This window comes from Leopardus geoffroyi, chromosome E3 (assembly GCF_018350155.1).
Source record: "Leopardus geoffroyi isolate Oge1 chromosome E3, O.geoffroyi_Oge1_pat1.0, whole genome shotgun sequence".
Taxonomy (NCBI): domain Eukaryota; kingdom Metazoa; phylum Chordata; class Mammalia; order Carnivora; family Felidae; genus Leopardus; species Leopardus geoffroyi.
In genome coordinates, this window is record NC_059340.1 from 21,829,927 (window position 1) to 21,850,647 (window position 20,721).

Here is a 20,721-nt window from a genome sequence, read left to right on the forward strand (position 1 = left end):
CAGAGAAAAAGAGAAAAGTAGAGCTTCATGAATGCTGCCTTGTCTCTTTTTCTATCCAAACAGCTATCCAGTTGCCTTTAAGCCACTTACTGAAGAGTCTCTTCTCTCACCACCTGGATATGCTATCCTGGTAACATACTAAATCCTCATCCGTTCCTGGATCCGTATTTCCACACTTTATTCCGTGCCATTGAGCTATCAGTGCACCCCCTCGGTCTATGTTCTGCTGTTATAAATTTTGTTGTTTGATAATGTATTTTAATATATAATGGAGAAGGTTACTTCTCATTACTCTTCTTCTAGAGGATGTCCCTGGTAATCACTACCAGTTCTGAAAAAAAAAAAAATGCTATTGAAATTTTGATTGAAATTGCATTGAATTTATAGATTTATCTAGTGAAAATTGACATCTCTACAATTTTGAGTCTTCCTATTCAAGTGCAAGGTTTGACACTCCATTGATTCAAATCTTCTTTTATGGCTCTCAATAGAGGTTTATAGTTTTATTCATATAGATCCTCCACAATGCTTGTTAAGTTTATCCCTAGATATTTATGGCTATTGTCTCACAAGAATATGGAATTCAGTATTTCCAAAACTGAACTTTTAATCTACCTCGTCACATTCTGTTCCTTTGCCAGATCCTCCCCGGTGCAATTAGGGCACCTGTATTCACCTGGTGCTGTTGTCCAGCACCTGAGTCATTCCTGAGTTCTCCTTCGACCTCACGTCCAACTCCTGACCAAATCTAAGGATACCGTATCTCAACGCCTTGACCTCTCCTCATCTACACTATCAGTCTCCTTGTCCACGCCAAGCCACCATCTTAACTCATTACAATAACGCGATAACTATTTTATGTTCTCTCTTCTTCTTCCATTCTTTACACAGCAGCATTTTTTTAAAAGGTAAATTGACCAAATCACTCTCATGCTTGAAAGCCCCAGTGGCCTTGCATTGCACTTAGATGCAATTCAACGTCCTTAGCAAGGCCAACAAGGCTGTAAATGATCTGGCCTGTACCATCAATCACTTCAACCTTAAATATCCCACCACTGTCCTCATTCGTGACACCCAAGCCCCAGTGGACTTACCTCGGTTTTTGAAATTACTGATGGTGGTTAATTAGGTCATCATGTCTATTTCTTCACTTCCTCCCTGTAATAGAATTAGACGTCTTAGTCTCATTGCTATTGGAATCGGCCATGTGATTTGCTTTAGCCAACACAATATAAGTAAACAGTGCAAACAGAGGCTTTAAATGGGCAGGCACAGTTTGGCTTGGATTTCTGTCATCTGGCAGGAGAACACTCTAATTAGCTGCTGGTCTCACATGGAGACATGAGTGGAACAGACCTGAGCCCACCCTGTATGCAAAACTAGGACTCACCAGCGATAGACACTCTTGAGCAGAACAATAGGTATTTATTTTTTTAGGCCATTAAGACCTGGGAGCTATTTGTTACACAGCATTCATCACAGCAATAGCTAACTAATGCACCAGTTCTCTCCTACCTCCGCGACTTTGTTTAATGTATGTCCACTTCTCTAGACTGTAAGTTTCACGAGGGTTAAATCTGTGCCTATTCCGTGTCCCTCTGTATGGCCAGAGCCCGGCATAATACTCATTATGTGGTAGTGGCTAAATAAATGTTCATGAAAAATAACTATGGTAAACTTTTCATGGTAAATACTATCTCTGATTTTATTAAACTTTGCAACATTGCTTAGGTATATAATTGCTTTTTAAAAAATTTTTTTAAGTGTGTATTTATTTTCAAGAGAGAGAGTGAGACAGAGTGTGAGTGGGGGAGGGGCAGAGAGAGAGGGAGACACAGAATCGGAAGCAGGCTCCAGGCTCTGAGCTGTCAGCACAGAGCCCGACGCGGGGCTCAAACTCATTGACCGTGAGATCATGACCTGAGCTGAAATCGGACGCCCAACTGACTGAGCCACTCAGGGGCCCCCCCAGGTGTATAATTGTTGTTAACTGCTCTGTTGCCGGTCATTTCACTGAGCTCTCCTATTCTTACTAATTATCTTCCAGTTGATTCTTTTGGGTTGTCTATAACCAAAAGCGTATCATCTGTGGTGGCAGTCTGTTAAACTGTGGTCCCGACAAACCACGCCTCTTGGTATTCACATCCTTGTGTAGTCCCTTGCCATTGATTCTGCACTGGGCCTGTGACTTCCTTTTAATCAATGGACTGCAGCGGAGATGGCACTCCACTGTGCCAAGAATTAAGGAGGCCTAGAAGGTTCTACTGTTGTGCTTTTGTGAGTCTGGATCTACCCTGTAAGGAGTCTGGTTCCCCTGCTGGAGGGACCACATGGAAAGAGAGAGGAGAAAGGACCACTCCAACTGGCAGAATCTTGAGCAAATAAAAGGGTTGTTATCTTAAGCCACAGAGTCTTGGTGTGGTTTGTTACACATCAATAAATAATTGAAACATCTGTAAATAACAACGTTGGCGGGGGGGGGGGGTGGTAAGAGAGAGAGTGAGAGAGAGAGAGAAAGAAACAGAATGTTAACTATAGAGAACAAACTGACGGTTCTGAGAAGGGAGGTGGGTGGGGAGATGGGTGAAACCGATGCTAGGGATTAAGGAGTGCACCTGCTGTGATGAACACCCAGTGTATGACTGTGTTGAATCTCTAAACAGTACACCTGAGACGAAGGTCATACTGTATGTTAACTAACTAGAATTAAAATAAAAACTTCAAAAAAAATAGATTTGAATTTAAAAACAACAGCAGCTTCGTGTCCTGAACTGAAACTATCATGCTACTCTACACTCCTGTCTAAGTGCGTTGGCTGCTTCTTTGATCCTATTTTGTAATCCATCTGAAAAACATTATGAGTCTTAGTATTTGCTAAAGAAAGTAAAATTTGGGGAAAAGTCATCAAAATACTCATATCGGTTATTTCCTGAGCATGATATGATGGGAGGAGGGACTTTCAATTTCCACTGTATGTTTCTGTTATTTTTAAATTTTATATATAACATTTATTACCTATATACTAAAAAGATATTAATAGTGGTGACTGTAGGTGTCATTTTTTTCCCTTCCCTTTCATGTTTTACTGTGAAGAAAAACGACTTTTTTTGCTATGTGTATAAAGGTGTGTGAATTTTACATATTTTGTCGTGTTGGGTACATGTCCATTTTTGTAATGTAACCAAATGTTTAATATCAGCATTGGACTTTGAAATTTACTAAATGTGTTTTTGCATTTGTCTAAATTGTATGGTTTTTCTCCCTTGATTTATTAACATGGTAATTTAGATAACCTAATATTGAATCATCCTTGCATTATTGATTCTCTGGGTAAAAGAACATTCCTCTTTATGCAGTAGGGGGTCTGCCACAGGTGGATCCCATGAGGAAGGATTAGGGCTTGAGCGGAAGCAAATCAGTGCCTCCAGGCGCTTCCAGATGGCCCAACAGATAAGGAGTCCCCTTGCCCAGAATGCAAGCATCTTCTGCATTCTTTCAGGAAAACTCAGTTGTCCTTATGTATTCCCACGACAAATCCCCTGTGATCATAATCCACTTTCACTGCCTGAGCCAGTGATTTTCAGTTGCACTGGAAGACCCACACTGATCAATCCAGACAACCAAACAGTTGAGGCAAACAGCATGAAAGAGAGGTAGGAGGCTGAGGAAAAGAGAAACTAACACCAAATGAAGTAAAGCTAACACGGGAATCCAAAGAGAACTCGGACGTTAAGTATAGTTAATGAATGTACTAAGAGCTATTTAAGTCGATGTCACATTCTTAAATCAAAATTGGGCTGCCAACCACAAAAATAAGCAGAACTCTTGGAAATTTAAATAATGGCTTGCTAAAATTAAAAACTCGGCATAAAAGCTGAATAACAGGACAAACACATACGAAGACCAATTTAGGAATCTGCAAAACCAAAATAGTTGATTCTCCAGAGAGCAGTGCTAAAGTAAAAGAAAGGATTTGTTTCTATACCTGACACTCTCCCTCCTTCCACTGCTGCTCTGGAAAATTTGGAAGCAATCTGATGAGTGGGACAAGGGGAGAAGTCTGAACCAGGGGGAGAAAAAGATCCCCGCTTTCTGCTTCCCCAATGTAGACTGCCAGCCCCAGCATGGCCTAGGCCTTCACTCTCCTTGCAAAAACCTTTCAGCTGAATTTGAAGTATTGCATGGGATGTATTTGCTGAAATAAAACTTTTCTTCGGCTTGAGAGGAGTGGAGACCTGATTAACAATGACCTGGAACTTCGTGGGGCTTCTCTGGGATTTCCCTCAGGGCTATGGAATGGATTTGAACAGACAGTGGAAAACAAAAGCCAAATTGCTGAGTGATTATCTCCAGAGTCCTGCTGGTCCTGCCTAATGCGCCTAATGCGGCCATGTGGTCCTCAAACTGCAGAGCACATCAGACACTCCAGGGAAGCTTCTTAAAAATAGATCTGGACGCCTCAAATCACAGTCAGTCCCTCCCTCAAGGTGGGGTCCCAGCAATCAGCATTTTAAACAAGGCCCTCCCCTTGGAGGCTTCTGATCGAGTTAACCTGCTCGCCACGCATTAAATAATAATACTCTTCAAACCCACTGCTCAACGCACAATCGCTTTCCTCTGTGCCTTAATGCAAGCTCTTCATTTCTCTTAAAAGTCTCTACCTCCACTTTATGGCCTAAAGTGCCATTTCTTTGCAAAGCCGTCTCGGATTCCCTTCTAAACTCCCATTTTCTTCCCTCCCTTGAGCTCTTGTAGCCTCTCTTAAATTTTAGCATTCCAGTTAAAAGCTTTGGAGTAAAACAGACCAAGGTTTGGGTCCCGGCTTTGCCACTTATTAGCTGTGTGACCTTCACCAAATCATCTGAAGTCTCTAAGCTTCCCTTTGCTCACCCGTAAAATGAGAACGGTGCCGGTGGAATGATAGGATGTCTGGAATTTTCCTTTTTCATAACTTAGATGGGGGAAGTGAGCAGGGATACGAACAAATCAAAACAATTATCATCCATCGGTTGATAATGATTGAGGTTGGATGACAGGTACCTAGGAGTTTGTTATATCATTGCGTCTATCTTGTGTATGTTTGAAATATCCATAATAAAAGGAAAAATTCATTTAAAAACATGAATGCCCCATCAGGAAAAAAAAAACTGTATAATCAAAAGGAACTGTTGATAATCCATGAAAAAGATGCAGGCAAATGATTTTAAATGTTTGGTCTTTCTAATAATTTTAAAAAATATTTTAACATTTACTCATTTTTGAGAGACAGAGAGAGACAGAGTGTGAGCAGGGGAGGAGTAGAGAGAGAGGGAGACCCAGAATCTGAAGCAGGCTTCAGGCTCTGAGCTGTCAGCACAGAGCCTGACGGGGGGGGGGGGGCTCAAACCCACGAACTGTGAGATCGTGACCTGAGCTGAAGTGGGCACTTAACCGACTGAGCCACCCAGGGGCCCCATGGTCTTTCTAAAAATTTTTTAGTGTAAATGTTATAAAGATGATATCTCTTACATAATAACCAAATTATATTAAATAAAATAAGGGATATTAAGTCCCTATCACAGTATCTACCACATAATTCTCAATAATTGTTATTTTCCTCTCTTCTTTCCATCAAGGCAATTTGTGTATACACGTTACGTCCCCTCCCTGAGCTACACTGGGAACAGCGAAGAGAAGAAACCGTTTCAGTCTCCAAAGTGCCCACAATCCCTCCTACATGTACTTGGCCCAAACTAGGTACCCAGTAAATATTTGTGGAATGGGTCTTATTTATTTAACAACCATTTGCACGACACATACTGGGTGATTGGCGCTATTCTAAGCACTTTATAAATATAAATCTGTTCCATCAAGGACTAGCCCAATGAGGCCCTCTGTGCTAAAGATGAGAAGCCAGAAACAGCAAGATGAGTACCATGCCCAGGATAATACAAGAAGAAGAGGCAGGGTGGAGATCCGAATTTGGGCGTGCCCTTGACACAGTCCCCTCGCTTGATAATGGCCGTGCTGTCCGTTGTGAATGTTGCCCTCGCCACCACCCCCAGCTTGTGTTGTGGGAACCGCAGCCTGTCTGCCTTGTGAATGAGAGCAGGGACTTGGCTTCCCAGAGTGGAGCCTTTGGGAAGGAGTTTCTGTCCACGAGTCCTGAAATGGCAAGTGCCAAAGCAGCAGCCGGGCAGGAGGAGGGAGAGCCCCACGGGCTGGAAAGAGAACATCACACACAAGAAATCCAAAGGAGCCAGAGGTGAGAACTGAGTCAGGGCTGCAGAACAGGTTAAGAGTTCAAACCAGGAACAAGGAAGGGAGAAGAAAGCAAATGCTGGGGTTAAGAGGTCAGAAAAGAAGGAGGGGGAGGGGAGGGGGGAGGAGGAAAAGAAGATCAGCAGCAGGGGTGTGAACATCCGGGTGTAGCGCACACACAGCCAGCTCATAGGACCCACGGGGGCCATGGCACGCAACTTCCCACCAGATCCGCCTTCAAGTGGCATCACATTGGTGGCTCGAACTCAGCCACGGAGACCGTATTTACACCAGGGACATCGGCAAACACTACAAACCAGAGCTTTTAAATTTTTTTAGCAAGCTGTCTGTCAAACATCTCCCAGCATGCCACTGGGTTCATCCCAGGTGATCAGCTCGCCTTAGCCATCCAAATTTATGAGTTGTCTTTTCTGGTAGGCAGGGTCGTTGCGCTTCGGTAGAACAGGTTTGCTCAAACGGGCCATGAGGAGACAGAAATGAATGAATGCATGCACGAATTTTCCTGAAGGGGTTCCTAATAGGAACTCCTAAAAGAGAGGCATTATAAGCAATTTTGGTAATTGCAGCTTTTCAGGTGGCAAACGAGAGAGGCATCCCCCACAGGCTGCAGTCAAGAACTCAAGCATCATTATTCAATCATCGACATCTCTCTGCAAAGCACGGTAAATAGACATTTCCAGGAGGTTTGGCAACAAGCCAGGTTTTGCAGCATCCTTCCCCTCTCAGCAAGGAGACTGGGAGAGTTCATGGTGTTCGTCTCCTGACCAAAAGAAACTCCTGAACAAACGTGGATTGGGTTGCTCCAGCAGCTGTCCTGAAGGCTGGCCTTTGCTCCAGGATCAAACACACAAACAGGAAGCGGGCGCATCTCAGACCCCAGCCCCGTCTCTCCCCCCAAAACCATCTCAGCTGGCTCAACATCTTTAACAGGAAGTATTAGTTTGGTACACACTTCAGCTAAGGTTCAATTACAAGTTAGCTTATGAGAGGGAACAACATACTTTCTGACTCATAACCTGCTATATAAACCATGTCGTCAGTCCAAGAGTACTGAAAACATGTAAAGCTGAAGAAATTCTGGTATATGCTTTAAAACGGGGGGTGGGGGGGGGAAGCAACCTGTATTAAATCTTCAACTCATTTTGAATTTTCCAGATCCATATTAGGAGATATCCATGTATAACCTAGCTTAAATATTTTTTAAATGTATTTATTTATTTTGAGAGAGACAGAAACAGTGCAGGTGAGGGGGGCGACGGGGAACAGAGAGAGAGAGAGAGAGAGAGAAAGAATCCCAAGCAGGTTCTGTGCTACAGAGCCCCACTCAGGGCTCAAACTCATGAAACCACGAGATCATGACCTGAGCCGAAAACCAAGAGTCAGACGTTTAACCGACTGAACCACCCAGGCGCCCCAGCTAATTTTTAATATGTTCTTTAGAAAGCCTGAGAAAATGCGACTCCGTCCTTTAAGAAGATCTGTTATCAGGGCAGCAAGATAATAAAACAGCAGCCACTAGAACCTGCCTCCGTTGCAAGTCGTGGCACCTAACAGGTGCTCAATAATAAATAAAAATAAATAAAATAATAAATAATAAATAAATACTTGGTGTTGAGTAGAGGCAGTGGAGTTTTAGGAAGAAAGGCATCGAGATTACGGAAACATGTCTCTCTTCCTTTTCCAGCTTATGCCAATCTGCTGAAAAAGAAAACTTGATTAGTGAGGAATCACTTCTTCTTGGAAAGAAGTCTCAGAGAAGGCAGGATGCTATGGGTACTAATGGTAATTAGAAAATTAGGAAGCAGGTCTGATCTTGCAGTTCGTGAGTTCGAGCCCCTGGGACGGGCTCTGTGCTGACAGCTCAGAACCTGGAGCCTGCTTCAGATTCCGTGTCTCCCTCTCTCTCTGCTCTCCCCAACTTGCTCTCTGTGTCTCCCTCTCTCTCTCTCTCTCTCTCTGTCTCAAAAATAAATAAACAGTAAAAAAAAAAAAAATAGAAAATTTAGAAGTGAAAGAAATGAAAGGAGGCATCAGAGGCTTTTCAGGAACTAGGATGACAGTCTCCTGTAAAGACTATTGACTTTGTAGACTCTCTGAAGTTCAAACCACAGGAGCTGATTGCAATCTTGTAGAATTTCAGGTTTAGAAACGTATCCTTCTTTTGAGTCCCAGTAGTACAATTAGGGTTAGATTCAATTTCATTATGAGCAGCTTACCTGTATAAAGAAAAATGCTAAATCATATAAAGGTGTTCATATTCTTTAAAATTTTGCTTTTAAAAAAATATTTTAGGTGTTTGTATTCATGATCAGTTCATTGTCATTTATTTTACTTAGAACTTTTTTCTAGCATAACTGACCCAAGAGCCCCTGACCCACCCTCTTCTCTGAGAACTACCTTTTCCCTTTTGGACTTCAGTCAAATTGACTTGCCTACTTGGCCCTGGTTCGCAGCATAGTTCAGTGGGTCAGTGTGGACACAGGTTCAGCTTGGGACAGATCTCTTCTCTCTTTGGAGCTGAGGATATTAGGGATAGATGCTAGGGAATATGGGAAGCTGTTTGGATGCTAGACCTGTAACTTGGGAGTTCAGGGTCCGCCGGGATTGTAAAAGCAGACAGAGCCAGTCTCTTGAAAAAGTACGAAGCATACATACCGACCAGCAAATAGAGGTGGGAATATGTGACCTGGGAACGAGACAAGAGACAGCTCTGTGGCATCTCAATGACTCGACAGATCCTGCTTGCAGCCTGCCCAGGTTCTAACTGTTCATTTTTTCTTATGTCAAACATCCCAGTGTCCCTTCTAGGACATTTTTTTCTTAACATAAGCCAGTTGATAGTGGGTTTGTATCACTGGCCACTGGAGAAGCTAATCAAAGTACTTGTCTGACAGCGTTAGCCCCTGGGGCAGCCTCGCTCATCGGTCCAGCAGGAGCCTCCTCTATCTGATGCCACTGGGCAGGCAGGAAACGATTTGGTCCCAGGGTCAGACAACTCCAGGACCCCGGCTTAGCTCTGCCTCAATCCCGTATGTGAGTAGGAGCATATCACATAACGTCACCGTGCCTCAGTTATCCCAAGGCCACCTCTCTACGTTTTTGTGACGTTCTGCGTGAACCCCCAGTAGATACTCATTTCTTCCCATTAAAATGATAGTTTAGAAGAGGCACCTGGGTGGCTCAGTCGGTTGAGCGTCTGGCTCTTGATTTCCGCTCGGGTCACGATCCCAGAGTTGTAGGATTGAACCCTGCATCGGGCTCTGTGCTGACAGCTCGGAGCCTGGAGCCTGCTTCAGATTTTTTGTCTCCCTCTCTCTCTGCCCCTCCCCCACTCACACTCTGTCTCTCTCTCCTTCAAAAATAAACAAACGTTAAAAAAATTAAAAAAAAAAAAAAAGATGGGGCAGGCTGGCTGCTAGGGCTGGGTCTGCTGGCCGTCTTGCTGTGAGACAGGAGAACTGGAGAAAACACATGAAGAGCCATGAGCTGGGGACTGGAGCTCATCAAATGTAATCCGTACAAATAATCACATTCCCATTCTACAGATGAGGGAGCTGAGTCCAGAGTATCTTAGCTACTTCCCCAAGTCCCACAGGTGACAACTGGGGCGGCTGGAGCCATCCCCAGGTCTACCTGACACAAAGCCCTGCTCTTAAAGCCTCCACCTAGTTCTCCCACTGCCTCTGGTGAGAACACTTCTTTCTACCTTGACTTGTGCAGACGCTGTCTCAGAGAAGCAACAAGGTGCCACCCAGAATAAGCTGGATATACTGCCTGTCCTGGACTTTTGTAGCAGTTCGGTTGTCCAGACCCGCTTTCTGTAGTTTTTATGTGGCTCAGAGATTTTCCAGAAAGCAAGCCCACAGGGAAAGGAATTACTTCCCCTTATCCGGCTGTGAAGTCCCACTGGACCCTGACTGCCTGGTTCAAGTCCCATCTCCATCCCTTGCTGGGTATAGGACCTGAGATAAGTCACTTCACCTCTCCATGATCGGTCTCCTCCTTGTGAAATGGGTTTCAAAACAGCATCAATAGCAGAAAAGCACTAAACGACACGATCCGTGGACGCACTTCGCGTAATGCTCGGCAGATAGCGAGCACGGGAAATGTTAGTTATTAGGAGGAGCGTCTGCTTCTCTGCCTCCCCCTGGCATCCGTGGCACTCTTCACTTTCCACCAGATTTGCACCTTTACTCATTCACTTCCTCAATCCGTAAACACGTATAATGACGGGGCTATGAGGACCGAGAGATGCACCTACGTCGACCTTCAGGGTAAGGGAAGGTCCTGATGAAGAGGTGACTCAGAGAAACGAAGATGTGAGGAGGGCTGTTGCCAGCAGGGAGAACAATGTCAATCACAGTCAGGATGGAGGAGGAGTTGTGACACATTCTAGGGAACAAATCATTCATTTTTAAGACATAAGTTCAGAGCACATTGCTCTTAGGATCAGGGCAATCCAGTGGTTTTCCATCTCACTCAGGATAACAAAGTAGCTACAATGAAGGGTCTGTGAGACCCAATGTGATCCGCCTGAACCCACTCCCTCTCACTCTCCCGTTCTGTTCCAGCCATGCTAGCCTTCTTACCGATCCTTGAAATCACCCCAGGGCCCTTGCACTTACAGCATCTTCCACTAGACATCCACATGGCTTGCTCTCTCACCTTCTTCAAGTCAAGGTTCAAGCACTGCCTCCTCACTGAGCTATTCCTTGAGGGACCTCTTTAAAATTATGCCGCCCTCACCTGTCACTTTCTACTCCTTTCTTGCTTTCTCTCCATCGTACTTACTGCCTCTGACACACACCATCCCCAATTAAAATGAAGCCCCATGCCGGGCGCCTGGGTAGCTCACTCGGTTAAGCTCAGGTCATGATTTCACAGACTATGGGTTCGAGCCCTGCATCGGGCTCTGTGCTGACAGCTCAGATTCTGGGTCTCCCTCTCTCTGCCCCTCCCCATACCCCGCCCACGCCTGCTCTCTTTCTCTCAAAAATAAATAAAATATTTTTTAAAAAATGAGCTCCATGAGGTCAGGGATTTTGTTTCTCTTCACCGCTGTATTCCCAGTGCCAAGAAAGGACAGTCCCTGGCACTGGAAAAATGTTTATGGAAAGAATGAATGTGGCCACTCCCCAAATGGCTAAAGCAAAAGGGAAGTTGTCAAGAACCAGATCACATGGAGTCCTGTGTGCTAAGACAAGGCCAGTGAACCTAAGCCTAAATCCTGTGAGGGGCCACGGAGGATGGCAGCAGGCCACAATCTGACCAGACTCCTATTGAAGAACACTCTCCCGGGCCGAAGCGTGCAACTGAGACTAAGGGAGCCCAGAAAAAGCAGCAAGACCATTTCCGAGGTGAAAGCCCCCAATGAGAACTTACGAAGGCCTAATGACGAAGGTGACTAGAGGGGTGGAGAAAAAGGAACGGAGTAATGAGCATCTGAGGCGAGAACGTGTAGGACGCAGCGACTGGTTGACGACAGCAAGTAACTAAGAGGGGATGTGTGTCTTAAATGACTCCTTGGGTTCTGTCCTCAGCAACTGGGCCAGTAGCTGTCCCACCATGTTAGGGAATATGAGTGACAGTTTGGGGAGGAAGGAGTGAGTTCAATTCTGTATATATTGAATTTTTCACGCCAGTGAAGATGATCTGGGTTAGACCAAAGAGTCTCTTCATATAAATGGTAGTTGCAGGGGACCCCGCTGAAATGGCAGGTTCCAGAATTTTAGTAGAAGCCTTGCCGCGGTATCCGGCAGTCGGGGGTGAGAGACGGTAGGAATACAGGTGGGAAACAGATTTTACTCTCTCTCCGGGTAGAATGTTGAATGAACTATCCCCATATAATCCCATCAGTGGTGACTGATCCTATGGGATAATCAGGGATAGCACTATTGTTCACCTATGCTATGGGGTGAATTTGGTCTTGTGGGCCGGCCTGGGAGCCTAAGCACCTTCTGTTGTTTCCCTGCTAAAATGTATACCCGTTCATAAGCTGAGGACTGCTGATATTATAAGATGGGAAACCTCTGTATCTTTCCAGTTGTACGTCGTGAATTCTTCCACCTAAAAGACAACTGCTTTTGGAAAATGTGAGTGAAGTATGTTTCTGACTCCCAAATAGGTTGCTGACGCTGAGGAGCATGGGTGACCTATCATAGTTCCAACGCTGAGATAGAAAGAATCCTTGAGGGGAAGAGTATAGAGAAAAGAAGAGAAATCCCAAAACATCATGACAGAACTTTGGGGAAACAAATATCTGAAAATGCACCGTAAAACTTGGCAAACATGTTCCTCCGAGTACGAGAGTTTCAATAAAATAACCGGTTGTACTAGTCAGGATTCTTTGCGTTGCAATTAACAGAAACTCAAACTGACTTATGTAAAAAAATAAATAAATAAATAATAATAACAATAACAATAATAAAAGTATTCAATCAATTTTTAAAAAATTAAGGAGGGACTACTGTTGGCTCAAATGGCTGTAAAGTCAAGGGGTGGCAAATACAGCTTCAGGCACAACTGGATCCAGGGGCTCAAATGACGGCTACCCAGTTCAGTTTCATTTCTTCCCATCTCTGCCTGACTCTGCTTTCCTGTATGTGGGCTGCTTTATCAAGCAAGTTGACCCTTCATCAAAGCAAGACGGCTGACGTCAGTTTTGGGTTTAGGTTTTATCCTCCCAACAACCTTAACGGAAAGAGGATACTCTTCCGACAGGAGGAGTGATCACAAGTGATTGGATGAGTTTGGGTCACGTGCCATCCCTAAGTGAACACGACAGCCAGAGGGACTGGAACCTGGATTAAGCACACCTGGGTCATAGGCTACCTCGAACACAGGCTTAGTGCCGGGAAAGGAGTGTTTCCCCACGGAGAATAACGCATTCTGTCACCAGAAGGAAGAACAGATGGTGGCAGCAATGACGGCACATGTCTCAGGGGAACCTGGCCGGGGAAAACCTTCCTCAGGGGCTTCTTTTTCCTCAGAAGGCTCCTTTCAGGGCTGACGCAGGTATGTGTGCGGCCCCAGTGAGCTGGGGGAGTCAAAAAAGACTGTGCATAAAGCGTAGAGAGGATGAATGCTGACTGAGGACATAACTCACCCCGGTGAACGCATCGGCGGTGACCTCTCTGTTCCACTCCCCCCGCTTCTGCTACAGCACCCAACAAGCTGATTTCAATACGCCCTCCCCACTGTCCAGGGTCATCTCATCTCCGCTACTATTTGGCAGGATGATTGAGAAGGAGAGAAAAGGCAACTAAGTTCAACAGTTCATGAGATGGAGGTGAGGTGGAAACAAAGAGCACTTCCGAGGCTGGTGGGTGTGCTTCTACGTAGAGTCTCCCCCTTCCTTGCCCCGCACTGTAGTTTCATAATGGGCGTGGCCTCGGAGTATGACCCTTAGGTCACACCTCTGAGAGAAGAGAAATTATTATGCCACGCGGGGAGGTTGAATGAGAGGACTTGCCAGACGCCCTCTTCTAGGTATCAGGGAAAGCGGGGATCGGTCGGGGGAAAGAAGGCCTGGGGTGGACCCAACTCAGACACCAGACAAGGAACCGGCATCAGCAGTTGGTTTAATAAAGCAGGAGCTGGAGAAGCAGTGTCCGTTCAAGCTGCATAGGCCACGGGACGGGTCGAAGATGAACGAGGGAGGTAAAATCCTAACTAATGACTAGGACACCAAGAGAAGGTGAAGTGGAAGCCTAAATCCCTGAAGCAACATGGGCTCCAGGGACCACCATCCGGTTGTTTTATTTTTTTTATTTTTTATTTTTAAGATATGAAATGTATGTCAAATTGGTTTCCACACCATCCGGTTGTTTGAACAGTCACACGGAAGTTAGGTGGGGAAAGTGTGAGAGCCATTGTCTAGAGGTAATTCGAGTTCGTACACAACAGGAATTAACGAGCAGAGAACGCCCAGCGAAAGCCAGATAGGTACCGAGTTGGTCCGAATGGATTCCTTTAGATAATGCATGGGCCTCTGGGGTAGGTCCAAGGTCATGATGCTTGGACACTGCTCTATAAATCTTAGGGAAGTAGCCTTTCTAAGTTCAACATCTGATATCAACCAGTAATATGTTCAAAAACCCTAAGTCCTACTCTTCTGGGGCCACCTTTATAGCCTGGTGTTGAAATAGTGTTTTTCAATGAATTCTTTATTAAACTTGTTTCTTGACTTACGACCTGTCAACAAAGTGGGTTGTTGCTCCTAAAATATGGATCCAGCTCTTCTAAGACCCACACCTTGGCTGGGCACTCCTTTAGGAGAGGTTTCTCTTTTGATGGATATTTTTCTGCTGAAATAGATCATCAGGTCTTTCAGCCTGTGTTCTTGTCATGTCTGAAGCATTTCTGCCTTACTTAAGCCTTTCATTATAATCAGCTGCCCTTAGCTAGCTACTCCCTGCAAGGGCTCTGCCTCAATCACATATGCATTAGCACAATTGCCCTTTTTGCTGTGGATCAAGTTATCTTTGGGGTGCCCTATGTAAATGAGAACACTTCAAAATGCTGATTTATAATGAGCCAAAAGTTGACTGACAGAGTAATAATACTACTACTATGAGTGGACTGTTGAGAAGGCCACATGGATGGACCAAGAAGGAATGTGGCCAGGAAAGAGAAGTGAGATGACCAGAAGAATGGACAGAAAAGGAAAGGAACAAAGAGAGACGCAGGCAGGTAACGACGGCCAGTGGGGACTGGGGGGTGATATTAGGCTGGAGGTGAAAGGGAAAAAGACTCATTTTTTTTTGTGACCGTCATGACAGTAACAGAAAATAATATAAGACATGGAAGTCACTAGGGGAGAAAAAAAGTGAATCTGATAGAGTAACTGATAGGATTGAGCACTTGAAAAAATGATGTGTATGAGAAAGGCAAGTAGTACAAATGAAAGAAAAAAAAAAAAGAAGGGCAATAGGAAAATTTTTCAGGAAAAGAAATATAATCACAACACACCTTTTGGCTCTTCGGTGAACAGTATTGGCTAGTGATCGAATTATAAACAGCGATATCGTTATATTAAAAGGATGGGAGATAGGGAGTATAAGAGAGCTACACCCTCAACCATTATTTCAGGATGTAAACACATAATATCTAAAGTTGATACATCAAGGAACAGGTAAAGGAGCTCATTATTTAGAAAATAGCTCAAAAAGGTAAAAATGGTTGCCTCCAGAGAAGAGGAAGGAGGTTGTTGCTTCTCATTACAAGCCCTTCAGTGCTGTTTAGTTATTTTTAGTTAGCATGAGACTTAGTGTCAGAAAAAGCTTTACTGAGCATCTGCCCTGCGCCAAGCATTTGACACACGTTCAAACCTCATTCAAACCTCACAACAAGAACAAACACTTCCCTGGCTCTTCCTGGGTGCGGGGTATTAAGCACTTTACACTTATCAATTTAGTCCGTCTTTGCAACAACTTTATGACGTGGTTAATCTTATTTTCCTCCCTTCACAGAGGAGGAAACAGATGCACAGAGAGTAAGAAACTTGCCTGAGATCACACAGCTGGGAGTGGTGGTGGTGCTGGGATCTGAGCCCAGGGAACCTGGCTCCCAACCTCTGCATCCTGTGTGCCCTCTAACAAAGCCAAGGCACAAGTATCTCAACTTTGGGGATGAGGGAATATGGGGAAGGCAAAAGCTACTCTTCTAAGATCACACAGGTGGTATCTTGTGAGGCCTGGTTTGACTGTGAGATTAACATTAACACCTATGCTTGGTCACTCCATGGAACATTGCAGGTTTGTGTTTAAACAAATGAGCTAGTCAAGAACAAGGCTATTGTTCACCACTGCTGTTCAACATAGTGCTGGAAGTTCTAGCCAGTGCAATAAGGTAAGAAAATAAAATTAGGAATATACTAATCAAAAAAGAAACAGGGGCACCTGGCGATTCAGTCAGTTAAGGGACCGACTCTTGGTTTCAGCTCAAGTCATGATCTCGTGGTTTCGTGAGTTTGAGCCCCACATCGGGCTCTGTGCTGACAGCATGGAGCTTGCTTGGGATTCTCTCTTTCCCCCTCTCTCTCTCTGTCCCTCCCCCCACTCTGTCTCTGTCTCTCTCAAATAAATAACACTATTAAAAACAAAGAAATAAAATGGTCTATATTTGCAGATGACATGATGTTCTACATAGAAAATCCCAAGGAATCCGCAAAAAAACAACTAGAACTAATAAATGAATTCAGCCAGTTAACAGAATACAAGACAAATATACAAAAATCAATTGTATTTCTATGTACTATCAATGAGCACATGGAAGCCAAAATTTAAAATATAACACCATTTATAATTGCTCAAAAAATGATATAGGTATAAATCTAAATATAAAAAAACATGTTCAGAAATTACATAAAGCTGAAAACTTACAAAATCAAAGATCTAAGAGGTGCCTGGGTGGCTCAGCTGCTTAAGCGTCCAACTCTTGATTTTGGCTCAGGTCACGATCTCACAGATGGGAGCCCAGGGAACCTAGGCTCCCATGCTCAAGCGGGTCCTGCTTGGGATTCTCTCTCTCCTCTTTCTCTGCCCCTCCCACTGCTGGTACTCTCTTTCTCTCTCTCTCCAAATAAATAAGCAAACATTAAAAAAAAAAAAAAGAAAGAAAGAAAGAAAATCAAAGATCTAAATACACCGAGAGACATGCCACGTACATGAATTCGAAGACTTGAGATAGTGAAGATGTCAGTTCTCCCCAAAGTGATAAAGTTTGACATAATTCCTGTCTGGTCTTTTGCGTTGTCTGTTTTGCTAAACCTGGCAACACAGCCATGGTCCCTGCCCTCATGGAATTTATAATCTAGTTGAAGGAGAATACAAAAAGTCTTCAAGCAACAAAACAATAAATAAAGGAACAACAGTTCTGTAATAAAGAATATAGGAGACTGGTTCTAGGCCAGGACAGTCAGAGAGTGGCTCTCAGGCAAGGTGACATGCTGACACGTGATAAGTATAGAGTCTAAAAAGACTGAAGTAAGGATGATCAAAGGAAAGGACGTGGCAGGGTCTCAGACGTAGGGGCTGAGCTTGGAGTGTTCCAAGAATTACCAGAAGGGCAAAGCAGCTGGAGCAAAGAGAGCAAGACAGAAGAATGACCAAAGGAAGAAGTTTGGAGAGGTAAGTAGAAGCCAAACCCCACAGGACCCCGAAGAGACACAATAAAGTATTTCACACTCGGGAAACAATTGAAGGGGGATAAAATGATCTGGTTCACATTTTTGAAAGCTCATTCTGTAGAGAATGCTCTGGAGCGGAGTAAAAACAAAGGCAAGAAAGAAACACAAACAGACAAAAAACTGGGTTGGAGACCACTGTGGTAAATATCCCAGGAAGAGAACGTGGCGGTGACTTTGGCTAGGGTGGTGGCAATAAAGGGAAAGGTATGGATGGATTTTAGGAGATTTGGCAGGACCGACTGATGGACTGGGGGGGAAAAAAAAACGGACAGAGCAAGTGGGGCAATCAGTGGCTTGACCAGTTGGAAGAACAATGATGCATGCTGTTTGCCAAGATGGTAAGATCCCAGGAGAAACAGGTAAGCAGAGGGGAGGAGGTGGGAAATCAAGCTTTCAGTGTTGGACGTACTAAGTCCGAAATTGCTGACGGACAACTAAGTGAAAATGGGTATCTTCAGTATATAGATCAGTGGTTCTTGACCTTGGCTACTCAAGAATTTGCCTGAAGGGCTTTTTAAATGTGCTGTTGCCCACACCCTACCACCAAATCTGCATGCATAACACTTTACACCCACCAGATTAGTTTCATATGCAAAAGTCAGAAAATCACAAGCACTGGAAAGATGTGGGGGACACAGCCCTCAGACATCACTGGTGGGAGTTGAAATCTGATTCCAGGAATCCAGAGAGCAAGGCAATGGCATCCAGAAATCTTTCAAAAACGTTCATGTCTCATAACCCAGGAATTTCCAGGTACAGTTCAAAGAGAAACTTTGAATGAGATCTCGCCATTTGCAACTATGTGGAATGACACTGAAGGGTATTATGCTAAGTGAAATTAGCTAGTCAGAGAAAGACAAATATCATATGACTTCACTCACAGGAGGAACTTAAGATACAAAACAGATGAACAATAAGGGAAGGGAAGCAAAAATAATATTAAAACAAGGAGGGGGACAAAACACAAGAGACTCTTAAATACAGAGAACAAACTGAGGGTTGCTGGAGGGGGTGTGGGAAGGGGGATGGGCTAAATGGGGAAGGGGTATCAGGGAGGACACCTGTTGGGATGAGCTCTGGGTGTTATACATAGGGGATGAGTCACTGGAATTTACTCCTGAAATCATTAGAGCACTATATGCTAACTAACTTGGATGTAAATTTACAAATAAATAAGAAAAAAAGAGAAAGAAAGAAAGAAAGAAAGAAAGAAAGAAAGAAAGAAAGAAAGAAAGAAGGAAGGAAAGAAGGAAGGAAAGAAAGAAGGAAAGAAAGAAAGAAGAAAGGAAAGGGATATATTTGGGACCAGAGGAATCTTCAATCTTTGGTTCAAACTCCTCAACATTTTGTTTCAACTCCCCCTACTTCTTTGCACCACCCTCACGATGGCCTTCCTCCTTTCTCTTCCAGTATATTCCCTCTCTCCCTCTCTCCCTCTCCCTCTCTTCCTCCCTCTCTCTCCCACTCCCCCTCCTCCCCCTTCCCCCTCTCTCTCCTTCTCCCTTTCCCTCCCTCTCTCTCTCCCTCCCTCTCTCCTAGAATCCCCTAATCTAGGTTCCATGAGTGGGTTTCAGAAAAACTATAAATCCCCTGGCATTATAAGTAAAAATTTGCACCTATGAGTATTTTTCCTGGGGAATGGGTCCATAGCTTTCATCATATTCTCAGAGAGGTCAGAGTCCCATAAGATGAAAATTCAAGTAACAAATATTTTCATGGGATACATGTAATAGCTCCAACACAGTTCCCTTGGTCTATCGTGCCCTAGGAGCAAGAGTTATTTCTCATCAGAGGAAAAAAATCAAAGAGAGAAAATGTAAAGTGATTTGTTCCGACCCTGTTTCCACCAGCCCTGTGCCCTGGGAGAAAGTGCCCTGCCTTTGGAAACATAAACATCTCTATCCTTCCCGGCGTGCTAGGCCTCCCATCCATCATTCCAGTCAGGCTCTGGGCAGCCGCGGCCAGCCTCCTTTCCCGCCATTCATGACCCTCTCCATCAGATGTCGGCTCTGGCTCTGGCCAGCTTGTTGACAACTGGACATTTTCCTAGGCCAGCCAAACAGCCTCCTCACCATCAGAGCTCTCCAGAGCTGGAGAAACTACCGGAGCCCAGGAAGGGACAACCAGGGCTGTAGAGGACGCTCCCATGGAATGCCTGAGCGCACAGGTCCAGCCGTAGCTACAGGGGCTCCCCGAGGCCTGAAGACCCTGGGGTCTAAGCGGGCTCCTCTGTAACCCGGCACTGTGGAGTCCCACCGTTCTATGCGTTAAACTCGTCGATCGCCAGGGAAAACCAGGGAGATGGGAACGACGAACACACACCTGGAGGGAGAGTCAGCAGAGGAGCAGCCGGGCAGCTCTGCTGATCTTGGCTGGGCCTGCCCGCGTGTTGCTGTGTCGGCCGGCCGTCAGCTGACCCGGACGGCCTCTGCCGGGTGACTGGGCTAAGTCAGCTCTGTGCCAAGTGTCTCTCACTCTCCAGCTGCGCTAACCTGAGCGTGCTCTCGTGGCAATGAGAAAGGTACAAGGGACAGCGAGCAAGACTGCTCGCATCACATCTGCAAATACTCCTCTGGCCAAAGCAAGTCCAGAGGACTTGGGGCTGAGCCCAGAGTCAAGGGCAGCCCTGGTGCCCCTCCCCACAGTGGGCAGGTACCACAAGCCAGGTGAGAGCCTGTATTTAGAGGTCAGGCTCTGCCTCCTACCAGGGGTGTCTCTTAAATTCTCTGAGCAAATAACACATTACTTCTCACCTATCTGGTTAGCGAATTCTTTTTCTTTCCCTGTGGTAATACACAGTCCCGTAATGGGTTGGAGAAACAGGTACCTTAACACACTACTGATGGAATATTATCTTTTTAGAAGATAACTGAATCACGTTTACTATGGAAGATGGCCAAAATGGCCCCAGATTCTTCTCTTTCCCCTTTTTTTAATGTGTATTTATTTATTTAGAGAGAGAGAGTGTGCGTACGAACTGGGGAGGAGCAGAGAGAAAGAGAGACAGAGAATCCCAAGCAGGTTCTGCACAAGCAGCACAGAGCCCAACACGGGGCTTGATCCCACGGACCCTGAGGTCATGACCTGGGCTGAACCGACTGAGCCACCCAGGCGCCTTTTCTCCTCCCCGTTTCAATGTGACTTCGCAACTCCTCCCGCCATGAGTGTGGGTTGGTCACGTGACCTGCCTAGGCCACAGCAAATGTGACACACGGCAGGTTTAACAGCACTTGTACGCTTGGGAATTGCCTCTGCCAACATGCTTGGAAGCC

At 44.9% G+C, this 20,721-nt stretch overlaps 1 long non-coding RNA gene across 2 annotated transcripts in view; it reads right to left on the reverse strand.

Moving 5' to 3' along the window:
- The window catches only part of LOC123588879, a 130,518-nt gene that overhangs the window by 87,755 nt on the left and 22,042 nt on the right, over nucleotides 1-20,721 (reverse strand). For both annotated transcript variants that reach the window (XR_006708054.1, XR_006708055.1), the window contains one exon: nucleotides 1,095-1,158. This is a non-coding gene — a long non-coding RNA (uncharacterized LOC123588879). The remainder of the gene's footprint in view (nucleotides 1-1,094; nucleotides 1,159-20,721) is intronic.